Source organism: Nematolebias whitei, chromosome 12 (genome assembly GCF_014905685.2).
Source record: "Nematolebias whitei isolate Nwh7 chromosome 12, NemWhi1, whole genome shotgun sequence".
Lineage (NCBI taxonomy): Eukaryota > Metazoa > Chordata > Actinopteri > Cyprinodontiformes > Rivulidae > Nematolebias > Nematolebias whitei.
Window position 1 is genome coordinate 29624151 of NC_056509.1, and position 8630 is coordinate 29632780.

Sequence of the window (8630 nt, forward strand, 5' to 3'; positions counted from 1 at the left end):
TACAATACAGTACAATACAATACAATACAATACAATACAATACAATATAATACAGTACAATACAATACAATACAATACAATACAATACAATACAATACAGTACAATACAATACAATACTGCCTCTCAGCGAGCAGGTCCTTGGTTCAGAGTCAGAGTCAGAGTCAGAGAGTCAGAGTTTCTTTATTGTCATTCGCACCTCATGTGGTACATGTGGTGGAGCAAAATTATGTACACAGGGTCCCAGTTACATCCAACAATAAAATGCATAAGAAAAACAGTAATAACATCTAAGATATGAACTAAGAAAAACATCAACTAAATATACACTAAGCACTCATAACATAAAACCCCAGTCCAGGGGCCTTTCTGGGTGGAGTTTGCATGTTCTCTCTGTGCATGCGTGGGTTTTCTCCGGGTGCACCGGTTTCCTCCCACAGACCAAAAACATGCATGTTAGGCTGATTTGTAACTCTAAATTGTCCCTAGGTGTGAGTGAGAGAGTGAATGGTTGTTTGTCTCGTTTGTCTCTATGTGTCCCTGTGATGGACTTGCGACCCATCCAGAGTGTACCCCGCCCCTCGCACAGTGATTGCTGGACATGGGCACCGGCGACCCCCATGACCCAAAATGGAATAAGCGGGTAAAGATAATGGATGGATGGTTGTGCAACACAACACAACTCAACAAAACACAACACAATAAAGTAAAATTAAATTCAACAAATTTTAGTAGAAAATTATGCAACTCAATCAAAATGTTAGTGTAAAACAATACAATATGATGCAGTGCCATACATTTTACTGACTTCCAGAAACTTTGTTATAGATTTGATCCAGTCTCAATGCGTACCCGTATATCTGACAGTTGTACACACCAGCTGAAAGTGGACATGATGACTGATGTGATTGATCTTACAAGTCTGCTCATCAATTGCCAATACTAATCAATGCACTGACTGACAAATGGAGAAAAAGTAGCTAATTTAAATTTCCTCATCTAATTTTTGCAAAACGTATGTGTATGTGTCTGATAAAAAAAAAAAAGTATTTTTCTCATCCACAATCATCATGCATTCAAGCATTTTACCAGTGTCCTAAATGTTATAAACAGGACAATACAAATATTGAAAATGCATCGTTCAGTGTCGTCTGAAGCTTCAGCCGTTGGAAGTATTTGCTGCATTATAAATAATTAACATCCATCAGTGCAACACCACACACTGTACAGAGGAAATAATTAGAAATGTTTGCTTTATTATAAACATCTGACATGTTCTTACCATTTAACATAGATCTAAAAAAAAAACCCCACAATTATTAACAACATTTTTGACATTTTATTCACACATGTACCTAAACCTAACGGAAACTAACAAAAACCTGACAGTGATGCTCAATGCCAACACTTTTGACCACTTTTCACTTGGACTCCAAATCACACCTTTTTTTCGTGTCTCACACAGATGGCAGTTTTTAAAACGCTTATGCACATTGTTTTTTTTGTGACACTGAAGTGTGGCCATCGGCTGGCCTATCTGACAACCCACAGGTGCAAACACTACAGTTACCAAATTGGTGAATTACAACATGAAGCAGGTTTGGAGACAAATGGATGTCAGTGCAGAAACAAATGGAGAGGCAAAGTGGAGTTAAAAAAAAAAAAAAAGGGAAATGAGAATGTAGCTTAAAAGAAGGAATGCTGATTAGAAATGTGGGAATCCACAGTTACTTGCTGTTGTGCATAGAATTATGTTTTTTTTTTGTTTTTTTTCACCAGACAAACAGATTTATTTTGCAACTGAGGCCTCACGAAAGAGCAGCAGCAGAAGCTTCACTGTGAACACATTATTCTTGGTCTTTCTTGACCACTTCTTTTGGATTCCACTCAATTTAAGATGGCTGATGCAACCAACTGAACAAACATGAATTAAAATGCAATTCATTAAAGCAGTGCACATATATGCATCTTTAAAAATCATGACATTTTTCATTGGGCTTCATTAGTTCTGATTTACTAATATTTAACCCCACAACTTTCGCCAACAAACACAAAACAGCTCCGTGGCAGGACAGACTCATGCAAGGCAAGGGTTTGATCATGGATTGAGTGACATTCTTTAAAAATTTGCAGATGAACAAACTACCGTATTTTCCGGACTATAAGTCACTGTTTTTTTTTTCCATTGTTTGACCAGTCCTGCGACTACATTTTTTTCATATTCATGACGCAATTTTTGATTGACGCGTTAAATGTTCATTCATACTGACATGAACCAAAGAGTAAACTTCACCATTTGCAGCCGCGAGAGGGCCCTCTAGGCTTTTGACAACTATACGTTGTTCCTCTACCGCTAACCACCCACCAGCCAAACATTCACAGAGAGACAACTGAGAAAAACTTAACAAAAGTAAAAATGTCCCCTAAAAGAAAATTCTATTACGCAGATTACAAACTGCAGGTAATAAAATATGCAGACCAAAATGGTAATTGAGCAGCAGAAAGAAAATTTGTAAACAGGTGGGGGCCACACAGTCAGCCTGCCTGCAGAAGGGACGGCTGCTCGGTGGTGGAGGAGTCCCCTTTGTGGGGGACCTTCCCCATGTGTCTGGCTGGCTCCCACCAGATGCATTTCCACTGCTGCGTTGCACTGTGACCGGCTCTGGGTCGACCTGGAAGGGTCCAGGGACTGTAATACAGTATATGCTGACTTACTCCTTTTACTACAAGAAGATGGATGCTTGACAGACTCATCATGAACTATATTTATTAACCATCGCATTCAGAACACCTTAACATCATAACATCAGCACCAATCGATTTTGGGAACGACACCGGCCCATGTTTCCCTGGTGCAAGGGGTGAGCAGCTATGCATAATAAATGCAACTTGTACTCCAAAGCGACTTATATATGTTTTTTTCCTCTTCATGAGGCATTTTTTGACTGATGCAACCTTTACTCCGGAGCGACGTATAGTGCGGGAAATACGATACTCTTTTTCAAAGATCTATTTTTTCCTGTGTAAATGTGCACATTATCAACCACGAGAAAACCTGCTTGTTTACAGGATATCACAAAAACTTTTGCATTAGCAAATTAACTTTCTGAGCTGGAATTTAATCTGAACTTAATAAATAATACTGTCTTTGTGCTGCTATAGGCTCAAATGTATCGTACTGTGAACACAACCTGATGGAAACTTGAACCGTGATTACACTTAAAGCTCTTTTCCTGAAACTCAGCCAAGGTGTTCGGGGATCGAACCAAGATGGATGGCAGAGAGACCTCTGGGAGCAATAATGTGTTGTTCTCCGAGTGGTAATCAAACTAATCTCTACCTTGTTGTGCTTCTTGTTTTCTGCCTCTAACATGCAATTACAAACCAGCGTCTTTTATTCCAGACTAGATGTCCTTGTTCCTTCTAAGCACATGTTTTATTTGCAGAAACAAGTCCTTCTGGTATTAAACCTTAAAGCAAAACGGTCCCCCACTAGTTCCAGTTTCCAGTTACTATGGGCTACAGATGTGCTGTGTCTCCCAGCGAGTGGAATCTGTGTGACTTCTAATGAACTAATTCACTCTTAAATAAAACGTCAAAGCCGAAAGGGAGCGTTTACTATTTGAATTGTGCTTAATGCTCATCTGCTTAAACACAGACACAATTAGTCGTTGCCAGTTTCTTTTCATTTGAGTGGCAGATGCTCAAAAACTGAAGGAATGAGCGCAAGTGTTGCTTTTTTTGTGAAGGAGAACTGCCTTGCACGCTCTTCTCCCCCATGCATATCAAATATGTCTGTGCAATTGAAAAGCATAATCCAGGGTGGAGGAAACACAGAGGAGCTACTCTTGGAGGCAAGCTCGCCAATTAATTTGCAGCTCAGATCTCAAAGCCTCACTGGAGAGGTGCTAGACTACATACCACTGGGCTAATTTGTGTAGCAGGTCTGTATTAAATATATGCATGAGGCTCGTTCAGTTCGTGTCATAGCCCTGTGGCTGCAGCTCCCATTAGCCATGTTTCTGCCTTCAGTGGAAATCAACAGAAGCCGTGGTCGATGCCTGGGCTTTTTTTTTTTTTTTTTGCATAAAGCAAACAAAATTAAATTTGCTTCTCTAAATCAAAGTGCTAAATGTGGGACTCTCTCTCGCTCTCCGTCTCTGTTTATGGCTGTCTTTTTCTCTCCGAGGGATAAATTACTCCAGAATCAAAAAGGAGTAAAAAGAATTACACAGAAAGAGGAAAAGAAAGATTTTAGTCAAGTGGGATTCTTGGTCCCAATCAATCCCAGCATGCTTCAGCTTACTGTGATGTTGGCTCATGTTTTTCTAGCATGGAGTTAGAGCTTCTCTGATTATATGTTGTTTTTTTTCCCCTTCGTGTTTTCCCTCTGTCTGTTTGCACGATACACGATTTAAACCATTGGTTGTCTCCATCAGTTTGATCTCACAGGAAAATTCAGACATATTTGTACAAAATGTAACATTAATGCAACAAAGGAACAAGAGCTCACTCAGGGCATTATGATACTTTATCTAAACAACAGGCTTTGGTTTTATTTAATCTGTACTTTAAAATGGAGGAAAAACTTCTTTGCAAGAAAAGACAACCACCAGCTAAATAGCAACAGTTACATTATACACAATTATAAGGAAATCTTTTGGAGAAAAATGTTCTCGTTTTATCTTACTTACTCAAAAAGAACCACACTCGACGGCAGGAGAAGATTTTTAACTATTTACTTGCAAGGTCAGATATTCAGGATGGGTTGCATAAATATACATAAAGTACACACATATAGACCAGTCACGATGTCATGAGCCGCCTTCTCACTTGCTTTTATACCCTTATCAGTTCAGCCGAGTTCACAGTTTGGAGGTGTCCTTGGTTGTAGCCTCACTCAGAGTCAGAGAGTCAGAGTCAGAGTCAGAGTTTCTTTATTGTCATTCGCACCTCATGTGGTACATGTGGTGGAGCGAAATTATGTACACAGGGTCCCAGTTACATCCAACAATAAAATGTATAAGAAAAACAGTAACATCTAAGATATGAACTAAGAAAAACATCAACTAAATATACACTAAGCACTCATAACATAAAACATTGAACATCACCACAAACATGAACATGAGTCTGTGAGCAGATGTGCACGCATGAACACATCAACATTGAAACAGATCAGCAGCAACATGAAACAGATCAGCAGCAACATGATATGGTTTTTCACAGTGATTATTCTAGTTAGAGATTCATGAGTCTAACAGCCTCAGGGTAGAAGCTGTTCCTCAGTCTAGTGGTTCTACACTTAATGCTCCTTAACCTCCTTCCTGAGGGGAGTGGGGCAAAAAGTGTGTGTGCTGGGTGGGTGGGGTCCTTCATGATGCAGGTGGCCCTCTTCCTGCATCTGGAGGTGTAGATGTCTGTGATGGTGGGGAGACTGATTCCAACAGATTTCTGTGCAGCCTTCACCACTCTCTGCAAAGCTTTTCTTTCTGCAGCTGTGCAGCCTCCATGCCACACATTGATGCTGGAGCACAGGATGCTCTCCACTGCACACCTGTAGAAGGAGGTGAGGACTGAGCTTCCCAGACCAGCTCGCCTCAGCCGTCTGAGGAAGTAGAGTCTCTGATGAGCTTTCTTGATCAGGCTGGTGGTGTTGTTGCTCCAGCTGAGGTTGTCATTCATGTGTACACCCAAGTACTTGTAGCTGGAGACCACTTCCACTGCAGATCCTCTTATGTTCAGTGGGGTGTAGGTGTTTTTGTTCCTTCTGAAGTCCACAATCATCTCCTTTGTCTTCTTCACATTGATGTGAAGGTTATTCTCTCTGCACCAGCTCTCCAGGTGTTCCACCTCCTGCCTGTAGCTGGACTCATCATTGTTTGTGATGCATCCCACCACCGCTGTATCATCTGCAAACTTTACAATGTGACAGCCTGGATGGGTAGCTGCACAATCATATGTGAGCAGAGTAAACAGGAGGGGGCTCAACACACATCCCTGAGGAGAGCCAGTGCTGAGGGTTATGGTGGAGGAGGAGAGGTTGTGGATCCTCACTAACTGTGGTCTGTTTGTTAAAAAGTCTAGTACCCAGTTGCAGATGGAGGGGCTTACTTTACTTTACTTTACTTTATTATTACAGACTCAAAGTCCAACCAACATCACAGATAAATACAGAGAAAAATAAAATAAATAGATAAATTAGTCCTAGTGTGGATAGTTTGTCCATCAGGGTTTGGGGGATCATGGTGTTGAAGGCGGATGTGAAGTCCACAAAGAGCATACGGACGTAAGAGTTTTTCTGCTCCAGGTGGTTGAGTGCAGTGTGGACCACAGAGGAGATTGCATCACTCAGCTCCTCATCCAGCTCTCTCCACTAACACAAACATATGATTCATGGGCAGAGTTAAGATTCTCAGCCATGTGTAAAAACATCCGTAACCTTTGAGCAAAAATTCCCTAACATGTATCACAAATAAAAATAAAACCTGGAAAATTGAATTGTCAAGAAATATAAAAATATATATATTAAAAATGAAAAACTCAAGTCATTGTCCAGAGTTAGTCAATCATCACAGTTCATCTAAATTCACAAATGTGTCATTTAAATATTCCTCCTATAAATCCTACATGAAGATGAGCTTTTAGGTTCAGTTTATCTGCTTTGATGACTGGTTTCCAGCAGAGGAAGCAGCACGTTTCGCACTTTTCTTGCACGCATTAGAGATGTATAAATAAAAACCATCCTTTGAATGACAAATAACTTTTATCAAACAATGAGAAAAGATCAGATGGAATCAGATCTAAAAATATATCGGAGATGAAAATGTAATGTTTGTTGAGTGTGGAAGACAGATGCTGCTTTTCATTTATCTCAGATGCAGGAACTCAGATCTGATAATGACGTAATACCCAATTTAACATGTTCTAGTTACTAGTTGGAAACCCAGGAGGATTTCCAAATGGTTGTTCTCAGTAACCAGGCTAGATGATTACAGTGAATGTCTTGCATGCATTCTGTAGCACCATGCTAACTCCCAGAGGTCGTGTGTCTGCAAATGATTAATTGACAGAGATGTAAATGCAGCAATCGCCTCTTAGGATGAGCAAAGCGGTCGTATTAGATTTTGAGGTTAGAAAAGAAAAACCTCTGACTTTACAGCATCTGACTGTGGGTCTTCGAATACATTTTTCCAACTTGGACCTCAGAAATGTGAACATTTGAGTCAAAAATCAATAAATTCATCAAACCCCAGTGAATGGCTGACTCATGAGTAAGTAATTAAAAAAAAATAACACAGTTACATTGAGGATATAAAGTTAAACTGCTTCATTTTTATAAACACTGATATAAATTCAGTGTCACTGCCACTGGTTTGCTGGGGTCACTGGTGCCCATGTCCAGCAGTCACTGTGCGAGAGGCGGAGGACACCCTGGACAGGTCTCCAGTCCATCACAGGGACAGACAAACAACCATTTACTCTCACTGACACCTAGGGACAATTTAAAGGTACCAATCAGTCTAACATGCATGTTTTTGGTCTGTGGGAGGAAACTGGAGTACCTGAAGAAAACCCAAACATGCACAGAGAGAACATGAAAACTCCACCCAGAAAGGTCCTCGGCCGGGATTCGATCCGGCAACCTTCTCGCTGAGGGGTTGCGGCTCTACCAACTGCGCCACCGTGCTGTCCTAACTAAGCTCCAAAACGTCTAAAAAGTAGTAACAAGGTTGAGTCACGTCCTCTGGGCAGATTGTTCTTTGTTGAAATGTTTCATCTTTTATCCAGAAGACTTCTTCAGTCTTCAGACCTGACTCATCCTTGTTAGATTTATCTTCCAGGATCGTTGAGCATGCATCAGGACATGTAAAAATTAGTATTAAGATTAAAGTTAGGTGGGTTTGCATTTTAGAGCGCAGTGAGCACGGTTTTGTTGGCATTCAGTTTACAGATCAGAAAGCAGGGCTGGACATTACTGAACACTGGCTAAACAAGAGAGTAGATACTGTAAATAAAGAAATATATTCATAAACAGACATTTTGGAAGTTGAAATATACTTTTTAAACAATACTGATACCATTTAAGTCCGAGTGCAGCAGTTTATCCGGGCGTGGAGAGGTTCCAAGTACCGGGAGCTGATTTTACTTAACATAAATTTATAAAATGTTTTGATTTATCAAACTGTTTCTTTTTTACTTTGTTGGCTCATCTTGTATTTCTGAATATTAGACTTCAGGAGTGTATCCATGAATTGATCTTTTGGTTTTATTATTTGATATACATTAAAACCAGAGCAGCTCCATTGCCGTCCCTCTTCCTTGTTGACAGTCGTGTCAAACTGGTTGAAAACAACAAAGTCCATGCTCAATAATCCAGGTATACAATCCAACATTTTTCAGTCAGGTGTAGATGTAAGTCTCTGAGCAAGTGATCTTCAATTAATGATGTCAAACACAAACTTATAATTCTGTTAACAATTTTATATTAATTTGTGTCAGATGTTTCTTTTTTCACATTTGGAATATGTTTTAGCGTTAAGCATTTTAATATAATTTTCCATGTTTTAATTGCTCCTCGATTAACATTTTTTGACAATCTCACAAAGAAAACCTTATTTAAAAACAAACA